Here is a 21,516-nt window from a genome sequence, read left to right on the forward strand (position 1 = left end):
CCCGAGAGAGACGCTGGACACAGACCCTTTTTATAGAAAGATACATTTTCCTGGTTTTTAATTTGGAAATCTTTAGAGCAGCATCAGAAGTGAAAATCGTTAGCTTTGTTTTGTACGTTTTCCCCTAAATTGCTAACAAAGAATTAGTGCCTGTGTTCGAAGACTAGACGGTGTCATCTGTAGAAGCAGCTTAGAAACTGTTGGAGTTGGACACACTTATTTGTTGTTTGTGTGTATTACAAGTATCAGCGTTTTCCCAGTTAAAAAGAAGACCTTGTGTCCGTGCAGACAGTACTGGACAAGCATTTTTTAAACTATCTTCTGTGATTTTACCACTTAGATCTGGCCAGTGTTAACATTTTGGCATATTTCTTTTCAGTCTTTCTGTTCATAACTAAATAAACTGTGTGTATATGTGTGTGTATATATATATATATATAAACTTATTTTTTGTGTCATTAAATATCTTCACATAAAAATATTTTTCCCCAGACAAGGGATGTCTTCTGAAATGTATTTATATTTTTTCTGACAAGTTGCAGTATTTATCTTAGATAAAGTGCAGGGATCGTGCTTAGGAACTGCTACTGTGGATTGAGCTTTTCCAAAGACTTCTTGTTTGAAAGATATTTGTTCGCTTCCCTGTGAGACTTGGATTCTGTTACTGGTTGAGATGCGCTTGGGATGCATGTGGTCATCAGGTATGGAACAGTCTCTGCTGTGTGAGTGGGTGTACTGAAAAGAGAACTCTATAGAAAGATTAGAAAGATTGCATTTGTGGCTGGTACAATATCTCCTTGTCCTAGGCTGTACCTCCCCATCCCACCCCACCTCCACAACCCCCTAAAAATAGTCATTATAGTAGGGACAACCTTATAGGTTGACTACTTTTTGATCATGACATCACAAAGATCCAGGTTAGATATATTTAGGTTTTCTATTGGTATTTCTTTAGTAAAATATAGAATTAATGATGAAATAACTTGCTGCTACAACAAGAAGATTTTTTGGCTTTGTTTCAGGGCGGTTCATTTCAGTGTGTTAGCATTTCATGCTGCAGGTTCTTTTTCTTTTTCTTTTTTTGCAAGTTCTTTTTCAAATGAGTTTCTTCCACTACATTCAAAAATGTAATAATGAGTTCTCTGTTTCTGATGGCATGTAAAGTGATATGCTGATAGGTTAAACTATACAATTTTCCATAAAGTTAATAGAAAACTGCTCGTGAAGTCCAGTTTAAATGTGAGGTTTGGTTTTATGACTTGATTTTATTTAAAACTTTATATATTGCACAGGTGTATACCACAAGATCCTCTATTACTTTGGGATATTTACTACAAAGTTTTTCTTTTGGTCAACTTTTGTGGATTGTAGACTTTTATAATTATATCGCCAAGAGCCTTTTTTCCAGTAGGCATTGATCACTGATCATTCAGTCTAACCATTTGCCATAAAAATATGGACACACCCATATGATCCCCCTCTCCCCCAGCTTTACAGCATGTGAAAATAAAATCCAATAAAATATAGGGCAGAATTTCTTTTCAGGTGGTGTCTTCTGGTTACTTTGCTGGTGGTCTTTTTTTTTTCTTTCAATATTTATTTATCTATCTATCTATTTATTTATTTATTTATACAAGCACTGGGTACAGTCAGAAGTGTGGGAGGGTGAGAGAATTCACCAGAGCCAGAGCGGGGAACAGAACAGGCAGAAGGACTGAAGGACACTGCTGAGGGGAGCAGCGGGCGGCAGGAGAGGTCTGCGCGCCATGTGGGACCTTCGCCCAGCTGCTGGGGATTGAACCGGCTGCAGGGGCTGCGGGCAGTGTGGCAACCCAGCGCTCAACCTCTGTGCCACCGGGGAGGTCCCACTGGCAGTCTTTTTATTTAAAAAATCCATTTCCATCTTTTTTGTGGCTCCCTTTAATTAGCAATTTGACTTTATGAATGTTATCGGGTGTAGAGATAAGAATACGATAGGTGGCTTGTTATGGATAAAAGCAAAACTTGGTTGTGTGAAACTGTCGGTAAAATTTTTTGTCATGTGATAAATTGGGGGAAAGAGGATTGAATCTGTAAACTTGGCTTAGATTGTGTGTGACTTGTTTTGTTGTTTACTTATTAAGATGTAAAGATCTTGCATTTGAATGTAGATCAAGCCTAGAAACCGAGAAATTGCATAGCAATTTAGCCATCAGCCTGTATTTTGGCTTTTATTGGAAAGAAGACCTGTATTGGAGTCTGCCTTAAAGAAGGGCTCAAAGCGTCTTGAGAGCGTGTCTCTCCGTGTTAGTGGGCTGTCTAGATGAACCTGAATCACCAACTGTATCCATCCAGAATTCGGGGCCAGAGCAAGTGAGGCAGACTCCTGCACCAGCATTGGTGGGACATGCCTGTCTGGGCGTAAATGCTAAATGCTCTGCTTCTGTTCTGCAGGCTTCCAAGGATTGTGAGAGTCATCAAGAGACAAGGTGGTAGATGTTAGACTGATGGTGATGAAATTAAGGTGAACAGCTTGTTGCCATGGACATTTTGTTTTGGGCTGTGTGTGCACACGAGTGTGTGTCATCCTCTGATGTGTCATTTCTACCTTTGTGAGCTTCCTGGCCCCATTGTGTTTTTAACTTTTTTCTTGAGGGGCAAGGGACTGCAGAAATGTGGTTTATAGCAACTGTGATTTTCAGCTGGCAGGGACCGGAAGAATGGCATGCAGAGAATTTGCGGGAGGTCAGTCAGGTGTGAGGTGGCCCCAAAGGAGGGCGGTAAAGCCTGCTGTGGCCATTTATATTGGCAGCCCAGCACATACCTATTTGCTAATCCTTAATAGATTATGTTTGACTTGAGACCCACACAATGTGTAAGTTGTACGTTTGTGCTTGCTTGTTATGTGTATCATGCGTTTTCATATGCATCCTTACCAGACTGAGAAAATCCAGTTAACTGACATTTAGTGGCTACTCTGGTTGTATATGATCATTACTCCCTGGGAGCATTATCCAGCAGATAAATTGTTGCTGCTGACCAAGGACTTAGGATGTTAAAAACATTACAACTTTATTTTGAGAAAATGTTTGCTGAGAAACAAAATACACATTTTGTAGCTTGATCTTAATTAAGTTGCTACTTTATAACTTTGTCTAATGAACTGTAGCTTGCTCTTTTATAGGGTAATGGAAAGGTGTTCATTGTTCTCTCCCTTCGAAGTAGTTAAGTATGAGATCTGGGAGGATTTAGCAGGAACAGATTTTCGTTTTCATGTCTGTAGTTAAGGTCGTTTTGGGAATTTTAGGGTTCTGAGAGGCAGTCATAACAGTGGTTCAAAACAGGTGCAGCCAGCCCCATGCAGCCTTGACCCCTCCGCCCTTCTGTGGGCTCTGCAGCCTTAGGCAGAGCCTAAATAAAGGCAGGTTCCTTTACTTCTCTTGAGCTTCCGTTCCTTGTGTGAGAGTGACATAGACCATATCTGAGGAAACTGGGGGGGAGTTGAGAGAGTTACTGCTCTACAGTGTTTAGAACCGGGCCTGGCACATACCAAGTGCCACACATAAATTTTGTGATGCTGCTGATAGAAGGTTTCAGGAAGAAATGCAGGCCTTTAGAAAGCATCTCATCAGTGTGGTTCCTTGTGCCAAGACCCACCCTGACAGAGCAGTGCATGGCTCACTTGGTAACTGGAGGTGCTTTTGTAACAGGGTGGTCCCCAGGAAAGGGGGAGGTTCCCTGCCCCACCCAAGGGAGGGTGGAGCTGAGCAGGAAGAGGAGAAGCTGCAGAAGAGACTGAGGAGGGAAGCAGGATGGAGCCAGGAGACCTGGAGGAGGCGCATGGAGCCTAGAGACACGTGAAGAAGCTGCGCTTGTCTTTTGGTCGTGGACGGGGTGACACAGATGTAGGTGAGACCCGTGGGGAGGTGACAATGGCAGCTTTTATCTTGATGTTGATTTTGCTCTTTTCCTTCCGGACTTGTCCGGTTGTTTGTGACCCTTTTCTGTGGGTCCCCACTGGAAGATGCTTTAGACTTTTAGCAGGCTTTGGGGCCTTGTTCTGGGCCGATCCCATATGGATGGACTTTTACCCACGAGGGGACGGGTCACTTTGGGTGCTTCATTTAGAAGCTAGATCCTTTGCCTTTCCTGTATTGTTTCCTAATTAAAGTTTCTTCCCATTAAAGTCTCATATGTTTTGTGTTGATGCGGCGGATGGCAGAACCCATTTAGAATAGGCAAGTTTGCGGGGCTTGGGCTGCCCCTCTCCCTGTCCTATAACAGTTTCTACAGAGTGGACTCACTGCTGAGGGTTATGGGTATTAGGGGTAGGACCAGACACCTAAAGCCTTGGTCTTTTCATTTTTTTATCCAGTTTGCTTGAAGAAATTAAATTTTATACTTTATGCAGTAATGCCTAATTTAAACCTTTTCACAAACATTTACAAAGATCATATTCATGTATTAAATGTTCTTGGGCACATGATACTTTTTTTTTTTTCTCAAAGATTTATTCATACAAGAACCCGGGTACAGGCCAGATGTGTGGGAGGATGAGAGGATTCACCAGAGACAGAGCAGGGAACAGAACAGGCAGACGGACTGAAGTACACTGCTGAGGGGAGCAGCAGGCGACACAGGAGAGGTCTGCCACACCATGTGGGTATCTCCCCGACCAGCCAGAGTCATATCCGTGCTGCAGAGGCTGCGGACAGCTTCACCGTGCTGCGCTCAACCACCTGCGCCACCAGGGAGGCCCGCACATGATGCTTTTTTAAAACAAAGTTATTTAATATACTAATATTAATAATATTTATAATTGACAATCTCTTGGGGGGGGGTATGAAGTTAAAAATTGAAATAGACAAAGAATCAAAGGCAATGAGCAAAAACTACTTCATAGTCAGGGGAGAAAATTACCACTGAGTACTAAGTGCTGGGCAGACGTCTGAGGTAGGTAGTACTGTCCCCAGCATCTTTACAGGGGGGCTTGTCCAAGGTTACACAGACATTGCACAGTTGAGCTAAGGTTCGAGTTCAGGTCAGCCTCAGTTCAAATGTGTTCTCTGTGGAATAGGGTGTAGACGCTCATGGAATAGTTTTATTTTCCTCCTTAGGGTCTTGTTTTCTTGTTGACCATTTTTGATTTACTACTTTAGAGTGAGGGTTTGTAAATACAACCTAGTGCAGATTTTAATAGGTTTCCAGGCAGTAACTATATGTTATAATGCAAAAGGAGGTGGTTTATTCTAAGTTCTTTAGTTGTATAGTCATAATTTGATTAGTGGTTTATAGTTTTACTTAGGCCAATAGGTAGTGTTTATTTTTCTTGTTCTCCTTGTAGAGAAGTAGGGAGACCTTGGGTTACAGTGGGAAAGGCAGAAGCCTGGGAATTGCAAGATCTGGGCTGGACCCTGATTTGATGACTAATCATGCCACTCTGGGCAGGGGTCACCCTACCTCTCTGGTCTTCGGTAACCCCATTATTATGCTAAGGGGACCAGTTTGAATCCCCTGAGGTCTTGATCTGATTTTCTCTGATCCTTTGGGTAGACTTTCTGACTTGCCTTTTTGCCAGTGTGGTCTTGAAGTCAGTTTTTGAGACTTTGATGACAGATAACAATGTTTTGACTTTTTTTTTCTCATGGTTTGTCAGATATCTAGAATTATTTCACAGTACTTTATTTCTCTGATTCAGGTACTGTGAGTTACAGCAAGATGTGTATTTCCAAATTTCCTAATTTTGTACTTGTGAATAAATGGTTAAGAATTAAGTGTTATGTGGTTGTAAAAGTACAAGCTTAGTCAAGTTATTGAGTAACATATCCTCCAGCTTCACATCAAGTTTCATTGTCAACTTTTAAGTACTATGTGTTGTAAAGTTCTATGAGTTCTGTTTTGGGGTCAGGTAAAACATTAAGCGGAGGCAATGGAAGTAGAAAAGAGGACCAAAAAAATAGATTTGAGGATGTGAAGAAGAGTCTTCAGGTAGAATTCTTGGTCTGTAACTGGTGCTACTCTTCTCCTTACCTAGTGGTGATGCTGGTTAGATCATAGAGTTGTTTCCACCCAAGGTTCAGTCACTGATAAGAAATGACAGGTGATAGTCACTACCTGTGAGTATTCATAACTCCTCAAATATCAACTGTGAATTAATTTGTTCCACGAGTAATTTTATTACCCACTATGCTGGGCCCTGTTCTAGATGCCAGTCTTACAATGTTCCTAGTTTGGGTAAACATCTCTTCCCCTCTTGGATGGCATGTATGAGTCAATTCTTTTACTTCTGGATGACTCCAGCAGGGACACAGAAGCTCAGGTCACAAATAAAATCTTGCAGATCTTTTGGTGATTTACAGTATGATTTTATTCTCTACTCAGCCTTCGTATATAACTTTCCCCTGTGTATGTAAGTTTTGTCTCTCTGGGTTCTAATTTATTTGAATGGCAGATCTTATTTTGTCTTTTTTAAGCTCCTTTCCTCTTCCCCCACTTTATATTTTCAGAGTACATTGTAATACATTGTTTCTGTAAATATTTGTTAAATGATGTAGCTATGTAATGTTCTCATAAAACTGCTCAGCAGAGATGAAATGCTTAACCAAAATATAATCTTTGTCTATTTTCTTTATCTCTGCTGTGTATGTGCTTATTTGAATGAGGTTTGCCAAGTGTGATAACTGAAACATACTAGGACTTCCTTTTCTGGAGAGAGCATTGTTTCCTCAAATTGTTTTTCACAGAATACTACTTTTATGAAAGACAGTAGTTATAGGAGAGATTGAGGGATGAAATTCAAGTTTGAGGAAACATTGGCTTAAAATAGTTGATCATTTTTAACTTTTAATGGTGGTTGTGTTTTTTGTTTTTCTGAATTCACTAGAGTTTTTAGTAGTGTGCGTTGCGACTATTCAGGAAGGAAATGTAATGTGCAATATTTCCAACTTGCCAAGTTTATTTGGTTACAAGAATGCCCCTTCTCCCAGGAAATACCCACAAACATCTTGAAAGGAAGATTCTATAGGAACACAATTTGGGAAAACAACCTTTGACATTTACTAGCATGAAATGCAAAGAATTTATTTTTTGATTGGGGTCATTACTTACTAGGGTTGGAATCCAACTGAGATTGGAATAATTTATTTTCAATTTTGTTAAGGAAAAATAAATGAATACTTTATTTTTTATTTTAAAGATTATTTATGCATACAAGAATTGGGGTACAGGCCAGAGGTGTGGGGCGGGGTGTGAGAGGATTCACCAGAGACAGAGTGGGAACAGAACAGTAGGATTGACTAAAACATACTGCTAAGGGGAGCAGCAGGCGAGTCAGGAAAGCTCTGCTGCACCATGTGGGTAGCTCCCTGGCCAGGGATCGAACTCATGCTTCAGTGGCTGCGGCTAGCTTCTTAGTTTGCATCTTAACCCCTTGCGCCACCAGAGAGGCCCCTAAATAAATAGTTTAGAGTTGCTTTTTTGAGCCTCTTTTTTTATTTAATTCAATCCACAATGAAAAATTACATTTTTCATCAGTGACCTAGCACATACATAGACACACTGGCAAAACTAGATTCTCACAAGCCATACTTAGGCCTTGTTATGGAATATGTATTCTCATATTTTGTATTATGTTCTGTTTTCCAGTGTATGTTACCAGCTACTAATGTAATTCACACGCAATTTGAGAAACACAATGAGGTTACATGAATTTGTAAACTCCTAAGGTGTTAGAGTGACTTTTTATGAGTGAGAAAGATAAAACTAACTTAGAGATAAGAGTAGCAGGGGCAAAAAAAAAAAAAAAAAAAAGAGTAGCAGGGGCACTTGCCCTCAAATTCCAGCATTAAATTCTGGTTGTGTGTTCTTGAGTGGAGTTCTTCATGTCCATCCTTCCTCACCTTTCTCATCTGTAAAAGAGCAAGAGTAGTGCCTATGAATAGCACTTGCACACTAAATAGGTATGAGAATTCAGTTAGAAGCGCAATGCAATATGTCTGACTTGCCCTGCCTGCTCAGAACTTATGGTTTTTGTGATAACCAAAGGTCTAAAACACTTCCTGCTGCACACTAGCACTTTCAGAAATGTTTGAAGACTAGAAAATGTGGAAGTAACCTCCAAGTAAACCTGGACTCTCTGGGTCAGTGGCTGGATGTATCATTTGCTGTGATACCAGCTCTGAAATAGTAAGTTTTCCAGTAGCCATAAAGAGCCACTTAACTTGTTTTGCCTCATAGTTACAAATGGATTCATAGTTGCAGAACTTATGCTCTAATAGCCTATGTTTAGAATAACCTTTGTTGATGGCCTGTAACTAAAGACAGATGTGTACACACCTATATTGTTGATTAATGACATTCTTATGGTTTAATTCGCTGAAAGGGGAACAAGGTAAAAGTTGCTGTTTTCTATTTTATCCCCATTTCTGGGGGTTTTTAATTCTCCCATTCTCAATATTTTATATGGCTACTGGAGGTTTACTTTTTTTTTTTTTTTTTTTTTTGCTTCAACCTAAGAAAATGACTTTCAGAGATTAACAGCGGGGGTGGGTGGGAGACAAATGCCGTTTGTAGGCTGTTCTCTATGGCCCGAACATAACTGGTACCTCATGCATTTCTATCACTGACTGAGGCATGTGCTCTGCCTAGCCCTGGAGTAAAGTGTCTTTCATTGCCCATTTGCCCTTAGTATGGTCTGAAATTGCTGAAATGAAAGATTGTAATCAGCATCATTGAGGCATACCAACACAGGATGAAAGGAGCATAGAGGTTCTCTAGCTGTGTGTGTGCGCGAGAGGAGCAAGGTGGAAAGAATAAATAATGCTAACACAGCATGGACCTGTCACCTGCTGGTATAAAGTTTAAGATCACTCTATATAGTTTCCTCATTTAACCCTATAGTAACAGTATTTTCATTCCCTGATTTCCAGTGAGTACCCAGAGAAAAGGAAGCTAAGTAACTGGTCTGAAGTGCCCTAGATTTGCACCCCTAGTCTCAGTGTACCCCGCGTGCTCAGTTGCCCCTGCCACCGGATACTGAAATGCAGAATCATCACGGAACAGAGGAAATTTGTGTTCGAGAAACAGATGAGGTCAAGTTTTTGGGTCAGGATGTGTGATATCCTGGGACACAGAGAATTTTCATGTTACTTGAGTCACCCTTAATGTATTTTGAGGCGTTGTGAAGAGGAGGAGTTGTGCAGGAAGGTGGGAGAAGCTAATGTCTTATTTTTCAAAAAAATGAAAAGTAAAGTATCCATATGTCCCACCAACATGAGCAAGATCACATATTAGTGGAGGAGAAAGGACTATAGCAAAAAAAATTTTCTAGACAGTTGGTTATCCTTTGGGAAATCCATTTTGATAATTAAGTTATCCTTTACCTAAAAATAAATCTGATGAAAGAATGGGTGAGAAACATAAATTAGAAGGCCATTTATCTGAATACTTGGCAGACCTGTAGATGAGGGAGCAGGCAGATAGCTGCTAGGTGACGGAGAGGAGAAGACCTTACAGTCTATTTTAGAAATAATTGGGACTCAGAAGGTTAATGTTTTGCCCAAAGATTGGTGCGCACCTCCACTAAACCGCAGAGCTGAGATCCCAACTTGAGTTTGGTACAAGCTTATGCTTTTAGCTCTTTATTGTTCAAACGCGGGATAAATGCCGTCAATTCCGATAAATAAAATCAATGCAAATGAGCAGTGGGGGTCTGGTAAAGATTATTTTAAGTGGTAACACTAATGCTAGTCATGATACACTGAGGCATTGAGATAGAGCAATTGCATGTATGCCCTTTGGGCTTTTCTGGGAAATAGTTTGGACCCATATATATTCAGATTCTTAAACTGTCCATGTCATGCAAGCTAGGGGTAAAAAATAATGTGTTTGTGTTTTCTGCCCTTACTATAATTGATCCTTCAGTGCCTTTTTTTTTTTTTTAAAAAAAAGGCTATTTTAATTATGATGATAGCTGCATAACTGAATATACCAGGAACTTCTAAATGTTGTACTTTAAATGGGCAAATCTGTATGATATATGAACTGTATCTCAGTAAAGCTGTTATTTAAAAATATCTAGCTACTCCCGAAACCCATACAGTGTTATTTTAAACCAGTATTACCTAAAGAAAATCCCAAGAAACTAGTTTTTACTATTGAGTAGAATAGTTTACTGCTTTGGATTGTTAAAGACATTTAATTTAAGCCTGTTAGAGTCTTCCAGTTGATGCTTTCCTGACTGTATGTATACTTTATCTGATGCTGTATCACAGACCCTAAAAAGGTGGAATTGGTTCTTCTGAGACCATCCTAATGGTCAGAGTGGGGGGGAGAGAGAGCTTGTGGCCTGAGGAGTCATCTCTTAGCAGAGAGCTCAGAAGTGCTGAAGACTTGTGTTTGTCAGTTGGTCTTCAGGCCACATGCTGGGGTTTTAGGAGACGCCCTACACCTACCTGCGTGCATTTCACACTCAAGTGTGCTCATACAGTCTCTCATTGATTTTCCTTTAGTATCCCACAGCCGCTGTGGAGATTAATTATTGTGAGGAAGAAACACACACAAACCCGATGACCCTTGTTCTTGCGGGGCATGCGTGAAATGTGTTTCTTATGATTTTCAAATGCGAGAGGGCAAAAGCCAGAGTGAAATAGCCCAGAGTCTCAATGGAGGGAGGTGGCGAGAGGTGAGGGGGACTTAAGAGATAGGGAATTATTGGGGGATTTAGATCAGCCTGGTTTTTTTTTTGTTTGTTTGTTTGGTTTGGTTTTGAGTTATACCAAATTATTTGAAGGATGACAAGGAATAAAAATAGCATGTGGGCTAGTAGGTTTTAGAAATTCTGTAAGGTAAAGCAAAGAAACAACCAACCAAAAATATATGAACACTTGGGATAGAGTTTAAGTGGACAGATTTAAAATGACATATCATTGGGAACGGTCTCTAATGAGTTGAAAGCTACTCTGTTTTTATTACGCACTTCACTTAGTTGCACCTTGTGAAAAACCAGCCTGTCTGCCCGCTCTTTTGCAATGAGAGCAGAATGGCATGAATCATGGCACTGTTTAATCATGTGCCTGTAGGGGCCTTGGCAACTTAGTGGCCACCTGGCCTGGAGCAGAGTAGTTTGAACAGAAAAGTTAGCTGCCAAGAGGGAGGGAAGCAAGACAGCTACTGTCTAGAAGGGTGGCCAGAGGCGGCCTGGTTTGCTCTGGCAGGGGTAGGTTTCATCCTTTGTCTCCACATAATTGTTCCTTTAGATTATATATGCAAACACCTTCTTTTCACGCAAATTCACACTTGGATTCTTCTTCTACTCTCTTCAGTAGCTTCTTGAGAACTACTGAAGAAAGAGAAATTGGGGAGTTCATTTTTAAATGGGTGTTATTGGGTACCATAACTTAGAAAGGGCTGTTCAAGGAGATGATAGACCAGTTTTTAGATACTTCTGTAGTATATTGATGTAGTCTTTAATTTGTTATACTGACTTTTCCATATCTTTTCCAGGTTTTAGAGCAAAGGTATCCAAGGGAAAAATCACGAGATTCACAAGATCATCTTGACAGTTCAGTTAGGATGACCAGGAAAAAGTGCCTTTGATTTGCATTTGTTTATATAATCTTTTTTTTTTTTTTTTGGTGGGACTCTCGCCAGTGGCCGGGGATCGAACCGGTGCTGCAGAGGCTGCGGGCAGCCTCGCAACCCAGCACTCAACCGCTGCACCACCAGGGGAGGCCCCTGTTAATATAATCTTGGACTTTATGCTCAATTTGTGTGAATAAACAGATATCTGTTTCCACATTTTCATATTTCCTCCTCTTTCACTTATTGACACATTTCAGAATTCCAAACCCCAAAGAATTTAGAATATATAGTATTTAGAGTACATGGAAGAAACAATAGTGCCACTTTTATTAGTCTTCAGAGGCCAGTTTAAGAGAAGGAGTATAAGAGCTGCCTTTCTGGAGCTACAGACTGCAGCAGTCCGTCCGGGGACGTAGCTCCTGTGTTCCTCAGAACTCTCGTTTCTTCCAACAAGGTAGTGGTTTAGTTAAAGTTTATTTCAGGAAGGAGTTACTCAAGGTGGAGGAAAAGGCAGAGATGCACTTGGGTCTCACCAGCAAGCCTACACGTGCTTACTACTGCATTTCCCTGCTTGCTGGCCCCATCCTCTCTGTGCAGGACAGCCTTGCCTAGCTGATAGCCTGGCCGCCTGCGTAAAAGTTCTCTCACGGAGCTTCACCCCTGTACAGAAACCTGCCCTTTAGGGTATTATTTTGCTGGGGCCAGCAGGAGTATGTTCTGGATTAGGTGAATGGTGCACACATGCAGGGAGGAATCAGTGCCAGAAGGAGGTGGCACTGGGGAAATAGAGCATGCCCCTATTACCTTCCCAACCGGGAAGTCTCCCAACTGGAGGGTTCGCATCCTCCGACCCAATTTGTTTGGTGCCCACAGTATAAGTTCTAACAGATTTCTTAATTATTTATCTTCCCCAAGGCTGTATGTTCTTTCCTGTTCTTATTTTGTCCTTTATCTCTCAGTTTAGCTTTAAAAGTAGGCCCCCCATTTTAGCTCCTGGCCATAGATACCCTCAAGATACAGAGGAGTCTAAAAGGACTGGGTCATAGGATCCTAGAGGAATTCCACTCCGACCAGAAAACCACTACGCTTACATCCACTAACAACCTTGGAAATACGGAGTCTTTCTAGCCAAGGGTGGAAAGTTAGTTTTTGTTAGTCCGCTTTCAGCCTGAAGTACCTGCATTTGTTGATTGGATCGAGTTTTGGCTTATCTTAACCATTCTCAGTTTGTTTACATTTACATTGTGCCCAGGCATATTCTCGTTCTTTCCCCTCATTTTCTAGAAGAGATTGCAATAGAATATAGGAGGGGAGTTTGGAAGTACAGCTCAGTCATTATTTTAATTTAAGAATGGCCTTTTTCAGATTAGCTGATAAAATACATTTTGTGTAACTGGCTAAAAAATCTTTTCCTATAGATAGGCAGCCATTTCAACCATAATTCTGTAATGCCTCCTATATAACAGGGGCTTGAAAAATCCATTGACAGAACATGGACGTATTTTTATTTATCCTTACTTAAAGAGAGGAGATTTACAGGGCCTGCGTTTGCCTGCTGGCATGGGAGCATTGAGTTGGAGGAACCGCATCCACCATCTCTTGGGCCACAGAGGAGGCTGGGCCATTGTTATTAACAGATTGAAATTACTTGACTCTGAAGAAGAAGACTGGAAGCGCCTCACTTCCCTGGGTACCATACACGTTGTCTTGATATACTCTTCCTCCTGTGGACTTAGTGCAGTGATCTCTCCAGACCATCCCAGCGCTCTACCCGCGCAAGAGAAGTGGTAGACTGGGTCTAGCAGAGTTGAACGGACTTGTCTCAGTCGTGTGGTTAGAAGCCACACTCTTCATACTGAAAGTACCTGTTATTTTTTCATTTTCTGGAATTGAAAAAAATTAAGGGTATGCTTCTCTTCTTCCTCCTCTTCACCCCAGGGAGTTAGGTAAGGAGCAAAGGAAAAATAAGGGAAGACAAATAAGATGACTCCTAGTGCTTTTATGGAAGTTAGGTGGGGACTGCACATTTGACTTTGTGAGTAGCCAGAACAAAGAGGACAAGATCATTTCCCAGCTGGTGTTCGTGAGATAGGAAATAAGCCACCTGGAGAAGCATAACTTTTGCAGGAGTTGAGACCCTGTGGATCTTTCATTCAAGTAGGTTCTGCAGCCTTAGTGCACTTCTCATTCTATACAGTATCTGAAAATAAAGTGTCTGAGTTCAAGTTTAAGCTATCTTAGTACAAGGCAAGGACTAATATTAGGCCAGAGTGCAGTTTAATGAAATAATTTCTTGTCTCATGCCCTGGAGCTGTGTGGCCCTCTCCAGTTTTCTTTTCACTGAACATTTTATTAAAAATGGGTACCAGAGAAGTCCAAGGTTAATGTCCAAGTAACCACTCTTAACAGCTGGGCAGGTGGGCAGCACTATTGAAAATAGAAGCTTTATCAGAACCTTATTTCAAGTCTAGTTATGTGAATTAACTTGAATGCCAAGTTGGTGCTTTCCTCAGAAAATATACCGGATCCAACATGCGGGCATATTTAATGGACATTGTTTTGTGTTATAAAGTGGTTTTTAAAAGTGTGTAAAACTGGTGACATAGACACCCAATTTAAATAGGAATGAAATAGGCCATCACCTGCTCCAAATCATAGCGCAAGGCTTAAATGCCACTGTCAGCTTCATGACTGAGGTCATTTTGGTGTGGAATATCCTCAAAGTCTAGATGACCAATCCCCCACTTTTATCGAACAAGCTTACCTGTGTACTCTCCCACTGCCAAGAACACCTATAGAAAACCTAATTTTTTAAAAGATTTATTTATTTATGCATACAAGAACTGGGATGTAGGCCAGAGGTATGGGGCCGGGGTGGGGGGGCGGTGAGAGGAATCATCAGAGATAGAGTGGGGAGCAGAACAGGTGGATCTACTGAAATATACTGTTGAAGGGAGCAGCAGGCAGGACAAGAGAAGTCTGCTGCACTGTGTGGGTCAGCTCCCTGGTCAGGGATCCAACTCATGCTGCAGTGGCTGGAGATAGCTTAATAGTGCTGTCTCTTTAACCCCTGCACCACCAGGGAGGCCCTAGAAAACCTAATTGTAATTAATACTAATTTCTTGTTTGAATCACTAAGGTTCTGGCAGGTTGGCAATATGGTTAGCAGTAAAAATCCAAAAAAAAATTTGGGAGAGCCAGCTAAAGCCAAGGGAGATTTTTGAGTCCTGCACTAAAATGAAATTATGTTTGCTTTTTTGCATATAACAGAACACACACAAGTAGTTGCCATGCTCACTTGAGTTAGTAGTAGTCTTCTAAAATAGTTAAGGAAGATGAAATCCTATGTTTAAAATTTTTGTTTTAAAAAATTTTGAAGGAAGGAAGTTTTTAATGTAAGTATTCATTTTATATAGCTCTTCCTGAATATTTCAGGATCTCTACCTAAAACTTTTTATACTTAGTTGGATATAATGTTTTGGTTGTGCATTTTAGATACCACTTTCAGATTAAGAAGCAATTTTCCATTGTGACTATATTGTGATGTCAACACTCACCTGGAAAGCACAACTCCATAAAATGTGGAATGTTCTTTGAGCAATAAAAGAAGGCATGTAGTTATTCTGTAAACAGCCCTTAACTCTACAGTGAGTTTTTCACCTCCTGCCTTCCTTTTAACTTGGTATTTTATTATCCACTAAAGCTTGATGAAATTACAAAATAATTTTTGTTTGCCTGTCATAGTTCAGACTGTTGCATAAAGTTCTCCCTCCAGTCAGCTGTCATATATTTCCTGACTTCTTTCTGCAAAACGCAGCTCAAGAAGTTTCTCCATTGAAGTCTGAGACCTTCAGCATACAGTACCTGTCTGTCTCCTGAATGTGCTGCCTATATCTCTTGTTTGGGGTTACTCATACAGGGTCTGTTGTTTGGGCTTACTCATACAGGGTCTGGAGGAAATACATTAATCTTCCATAGAGGTCAGTCTTTTCTGTGTGTGTTGTCTCCCCAACTGTCTTGAGTCCTGAAAGAACTAGTGAGTGTGTACTGCAATGTGAGGTTTGACCCCCCAAAGGTGACCTGAGTTTTGGCTATAGAATTGGAACTTTTCCCCTTTAAAAGCACGAACAAGAGTTTTTATAATTTGATCATGCTCGTCAGTTGACAAATGAACTTCAGTTATGTCCTTCCCTTGAAATTAAATGATTTTTAACATTATTTCATTTAGAATTTTTTTTTCTACCCAAATCAAGCCTCCATATGCCATTTAGCGTGTTGATGGGGTGGGATGGTTTGGAGAATTCTCACAGAAATCACCCTTCAGTTAAATATTCTGCGTGATCCTTTAAAGGACCATGTAACTGTGTATTCTGTGACTAAATACTTAAGCTGGAAAAAGTTTGTTTACACTAAATACCACTCTATAGTGGCCTTTGAGCAGTTTAAAAAGAAAACAGATCTTCAGATCTCCAACTATGGTGCTTCAGCTTGAGCTGGTTTGGTGGCATGTTTGTGCTTTTGTGGGCATTTGGCCAGAACAGAAATAGAAATGTTTGGACCTTGAAGGAGAGTGATTTTCCAGGTTTACAGCTGATCCTCTAGAAATAAGTCTTAAGCTTGCACATTTTTGAAAGGACATTATTTTTTCAAAATACAGTTCTTTATTGGAATGACTAGGAGGACAAAGTAAAAGTCATCAGGTGTGACTTAGAACCACAGCATGCTCTTACTTTTTTAATCTATCTTACTTCTTGGACACCGTATTCTCTAAAAGGCTTCTTTTCATCCTTAAACTTTGTTTCACATTTTCTCATTTACTTACAGTTCAAGTTTTGAGGCACATTCTTTTTAAGGAATTATCTGTTTAAAAGAGCAGGATAGGCTGTTTGCTTTTCTTGTTTACCAAAATGTGGGTGAGGCCATGAAGTTTGCGCATGATCATAAGGACCGTGTTTACAAAACCTTGTGGCACACTGAGTAGGAAATTTAACCAGAAGAAAGATGGATTTACAATTTCATTTTCAAAGGCTGACTTTTTAAAGTGTTGGTTACCGTTAGTATCATTAAAATACAGTGTTAATTTGTAAAGAAATAAGTGAAGTTGACTTTTTCTAAAATTATTTCTAAAACTATAACCTAACTTTTAATTCTTTAGAATATCTGTGAGTAACTAGCTGTAAGTAAACTAGAGTTGGAAAATTCCAATTGATAAGTCATTTAATATATTCCTGGAAATCTGTTAATTAGTTATATATTGTAGGTATTTCTAAATAATGCTTTGTAATATATAACCACAATTTCAAGTCTTAAACCTAGTGATGAAACTTTTTGCCTTGTGGTATTTGAGAAATTCAGAATTGTGAGTAAGATGACTATCATTTGTAAAAGAGCTATTCAGATTGATTTTGTAAATATGTTTTACAAACTGCAGATCTCATCAGTTGATTGTGAAAGCAACTTAGTGGGCTATGACTATTATTTTAAAAGGGAGGGAAGAGAGCAGGGGCCTAGGAAAAAATGGAGTAGAGAATATTAGTGTAATTTTACATAGTAAGGATAACTGCTGTTTGGTGATTCTGTGTGTGTGTGAGAAAGAGAAAGAGAGAGAGAGAGACTTTTTATGTAAGAATATATGTGTGTTAAGAAGTGTGATGGTTTACAGAAACCATCACTCTAGTAGTAATGCAGTTAGGTTGCCTGATGGTTGCTTAAATGAGTGTTCACACAATGTAAATTGATGGCAGGCTTTAATTGGAAAGCTGCAGTATTTGTATTTAACAACTGGAAATTGAGGAAGACCTTTGTGACTTGCTGGTCAGATTTTAGTTGATAGGAATCTGGTAGGGAAAGCTAATAATACACTGGATAACAGAATCAAGACCCAAGGAAAAAAATCAAATGTCACACTATGTACTGAATCTAAGTGAGAAGCAATTTAATAGGAATGGTTGTTCAGTCTGGCAGGTATGTCCCCAAACGCAGCAGTGAACAATGGCGAAGTTGTGGCTCACTGAAGAGCTTATGGAGAAGATGTAGGTTAATAAAATTGCTCCATAGAAAGCAGCCATGTAATGTATCAAGATTTTTTATCAGTGGAGTTTGAGCCACATTTATGAAATATATAGGTAGGTAGGTAGCTCTGCTGTGAGTCACCTGTAGAATACGTGGTCGCAGTACCACACTTTCTTTTTTTTTTCTTTTTTCTTTTTTTTTTAAGATTTATTTATTTATTTATTTATTTATACAAGCACTGGGTACAGTCAGAAGCACAGGAGGGTGAGAGAATTCACCAGGGCCAGAGCGGGGAGCAGAGCAGGCAGACTGACGAAGTACACTGCTGAGGGGAGCAGCGGGCGGCAGGAGAGGTCTGCGCGCCATGTGGGACCCTCCTCTGGTGGCCGGGGAGCAGCCGGGGATTGAACCGGCACCGCACAGGCTGCCGGCAGCTTCGCAACCCAGCGCTCAACCGCTGCGCCACCAGGGAGGCCCCCCACACTTTCTTGACGCGGGTGCATGGGGTTGTCTCTGATGGTCGCTGTCTTTACTTGTAAAGCATAAGTTGGGCTCACTTTATGTTAACATCAGAAGGGACTAGACCACCACACTCTTAAGAGGGATGGTGACAAGCCGGATGCCTGATGATAAATGAGGGGTCATTTGATTGAATCATCTCCCTCAACATTCATCTTCTTTATGTGCAACAAAACCTCCGTGGATAAATCTTACAGGAATTTGGCTGCCAGCTATGCCAAGTATTTTACAGATAGACTGTGACTATATTCTTACTTCCAGATACCGCACAGGCCAGTATGGTGATGATAATTTACACATTTAGTATGCCTGGTTAGACTGTTCAGAATGCTTTGAGTTCCTTCTACATGACATGTCTCACTTTCAATTTTCATAATCTCAGATGCCTCAGTGATTAGGACTTAGGGATACAGACCAGTTGCAAAATATTCCTGAAATTGTTGCCCAAGTTTGATGGTATATTTTGTCAACTTCTAATATTTGCCTCTGCTTGACTTAGACTGGGATGAAGTCTAGGGGTGGAAATTCTCTCACATCATTAGTTCGAATCCTTTTCCAAAAGGCATATCTTTAAGTTCATCTTTCAGAGTATTCTCAAATCAGACTTCTAATTTTGAAAATGGATCTTTTTTAAAAATTAAAGTAACATGGGTTTATAACACTATATGTTTTAGGTGTAAAGGTTCACTCTTAAAGAGATAATACCACACCACACCTACCACCAAAGCACGAATAACCTCACACCACAGCTCACTGGAGCCCTTTACTACTGCTTCCATCCCTCTCCTACCCCTCTGTAACCTCAGTTATGTTGTCACAATCTAAGGGTCTGTTTTTGTTTTGTTTGCTTGCTTTGTTTCTTTATAATGCCACATTTGAGCAAAATTATTCAATATTTGTCTTTATCTTTCTGGCTTTGCTTAACATACGTCACATAATTCCCTCATATTGCAAATGGCAAGATTTCATCTTTTCTGTGGTTGCACAGTGTTCCATTGTGTGTGTCTGCCGAAGACCAGCCTCGGCAAAATGTGGTGTCAGGAGTCCCTGAAAGGATGAGACTGCCTCCGGGAAACTTAGGGGCTGAGGGGAAGGGGGTGTGGCAGAGGCAGCAAGGCCCCCTGCAGCATGTGTCTTTTTGTATATGATCATCTGCTGATGGGAGCTTAAGTTGTTTCCATAGCTTGGCTATTATAAATAGCACTACAGTGAGCAAAGGACTAAATATGTCTTTTTTGAATTAGTATTTTCATACTCTGCATAGATGCCTAGAAGTGGAATTGCTGGATCCTAAGGTAGTTCTCAACGATGTATCAACTTTAATAAGTTCATTTAACACTCAAGTGTAGTTACCAAATATGCAGAATATGTTCTCTCCCTCCCCCCAGCTTAATTAGATGGTGACTAGAGAAAGTTCATGAAGTCATGTTACATTGGATTTCATGACTGATATTTTTCTCTTAGAACTAAGCACAACTAAACAGAGCTAGTGTGTAAGTTGCTATAGTTTGACTAATTGGATAATATAGTGAGGTTTGTTAAATTATTAGAACTTCAAAAAGGATACCCTGGTTTAATTGTAAATGATATGCCTTATGTCTATGATCAGAATGAATATGAAATCTTTCATTCATAGTCAACATGCAGTGACAACCTGATAGGAAATCCAGAATTCATAAAGAATTGTTGGTAAAGCTGTAAGGAAATAAAACTTCGGTACATTAAATGAGAGAGTTAAAATAGAAATGGTAAACTAGGAGAACATATTTGCAAAGACCAAACAGTCAAAGGGATCATATTCATTATATGATGTCCTACAAGTCAGTTTAAAAAAGGGCATCAAGCCCTGTGGACTAATATGTGGTAAAGATGTACAGTTTTTCTATAATACAAATCAATAACAGGTATATAGGGCCTCCCCGATGGCGCAGCGGTTGAGCGCTGGGTTGCGAAGCTGCCCGCGGCCTCTGCGGCGCCGGTTTGATCCCCGGCTGCTCCCCGGCCACTGGAGGAGGGTCCCACATGGCGCGCAGACCTCTCCTGCCGCCCGCTGCTCCCCTCAGCAGTGTCCTTCGGTCCTTCTGCCTGCTCTGCTCCCCGCTCTGGCTCTGGTGAATTCTCTCACCCTCCTGCGCTTCTGACTGTACCCAGTGCTTGTATAAACAAAACAAACAAACAAATAAATAAATAAAACATGCCTCTATAAAAAAAAAAAAAACAGGCATATACAGATATGTTCATTATCACCAATGATAAGCAGTTTAAGTCAAAGTAATTGAATTGTTCAGAGGGCTGGAAAGAGGAAGAGGTCAAAGAAAGAACATTTTAATCCTGCAGATTGGCAAAAAATCAAGGGTTCCTGGGGCCAGGTGTTGGGCAGCAGCAGAAGAATCTGAGGCTCCCGCGCTGTTGATGCCAGTGTACGTTGACATAAGCTTCGGGGACAAATTAAGAATCTTCATGTTTTGACCTTCAGACTGTAACCCTACTTGAGTAGCTCAGAGTCTTGGCTTCTTGTACTCTGGTATCTTGCAGAGACTGCACAGGACATTGTGTAGTGTTTTTGTGGCCAGAGTAATCTTTGTTTAGTCATTCCTTAGAAGAACATAGCTTTCTAAGGTGGGCAGGCCAGGGATCATTTCCTCCATTTTTGTAAGAATGAGGAACTGACACTTAAGTCCAGTGACTGTCCTGAGTCAGATGGGTCTAGCCAAGAGAGAGAAACCAGGAGTTTCTTGACCCTTGCCTTTTTTTTTTTTTTTCCCCTTCTGGGGACAACCAGACTGAGATATCTAAGACAAAATGGGGCAGGTCCTGCACAGGAGGAAAAGGACACAAACAGTAACACATCGGAAATGACACCTGATGCCTGTAACCTAAGTGACTTTGCTGAAACGGGTGCAAGATAGTCTGTCCTTTGGAGAAATGCTGCAGTAGCCGCCTGCGGATGCAGAGAAGAGTTGTGTTCTACCAGCAGTTTCAGCTGCAGAGAAAATGTGTGTTTACTTCTCTAATGAGTTTAAAAAGCATTGTTAGGGTAAGGGTATGTTTTGTGTGAATTGTTTTATAAAATATTAAAAGTTTTTCCAAGCTATGTTCACACAGAAAATGGAAACATAAGGACACAGACCTTAATTTTTAAACTCTACCTGTACTGTTGTCAAGCTAATTCAGAAGCTGATATTTATTCACAACTGAAAGAAATGCTTTTAGAATAGTGCTCCCATTGATGGCAACTGATTTTAGTCCTGACCTGTGCAAACTACCCTTTTCTAAACAAGAGATATTTAAAAACTGAGTGGGGACAAAAAGCAAATATATAAATAGCAAACTTTATTCTGCAGAAGTTGGAAATTGGATTAGCACATGTATACATGCATAATGAGTAATTAAACTTACAATGATGAAGTCATAGAATGCTGATAC

General features: G+C 40.4%; 1 protein-coding gene across 2 annotated transcripts in view; it reads left to right on the top strand.

The window, feature by feature from the left end:
- CAB39 (calcium binding protein 39) overlaps positions 1-21,516 on the top strand; it is an 83,312-nt gene that overhangs the window by 1,022 nt on the left and 60,774 nt on the right. The window lies entirely within an intron of this gene.

The sequence above is a fragment of the Talpa occidentalis genome, unplaced genomic scaffold, assembly GCF_014898055.3.
Source record: "Talpa occidentalis isolate TD23 unplaced genomic scaffold, MPIMG_talOcc4v2.1 talOcc4.3, whole genome shotgun sequence".
Classification (NCBI taxonomy): domain Eukaryota; kingdom Metazoa; phylum Chordata; class Mammalia; order Eulipotyphla; family Talpidae; genus Talpa; species Talpa occidentalis.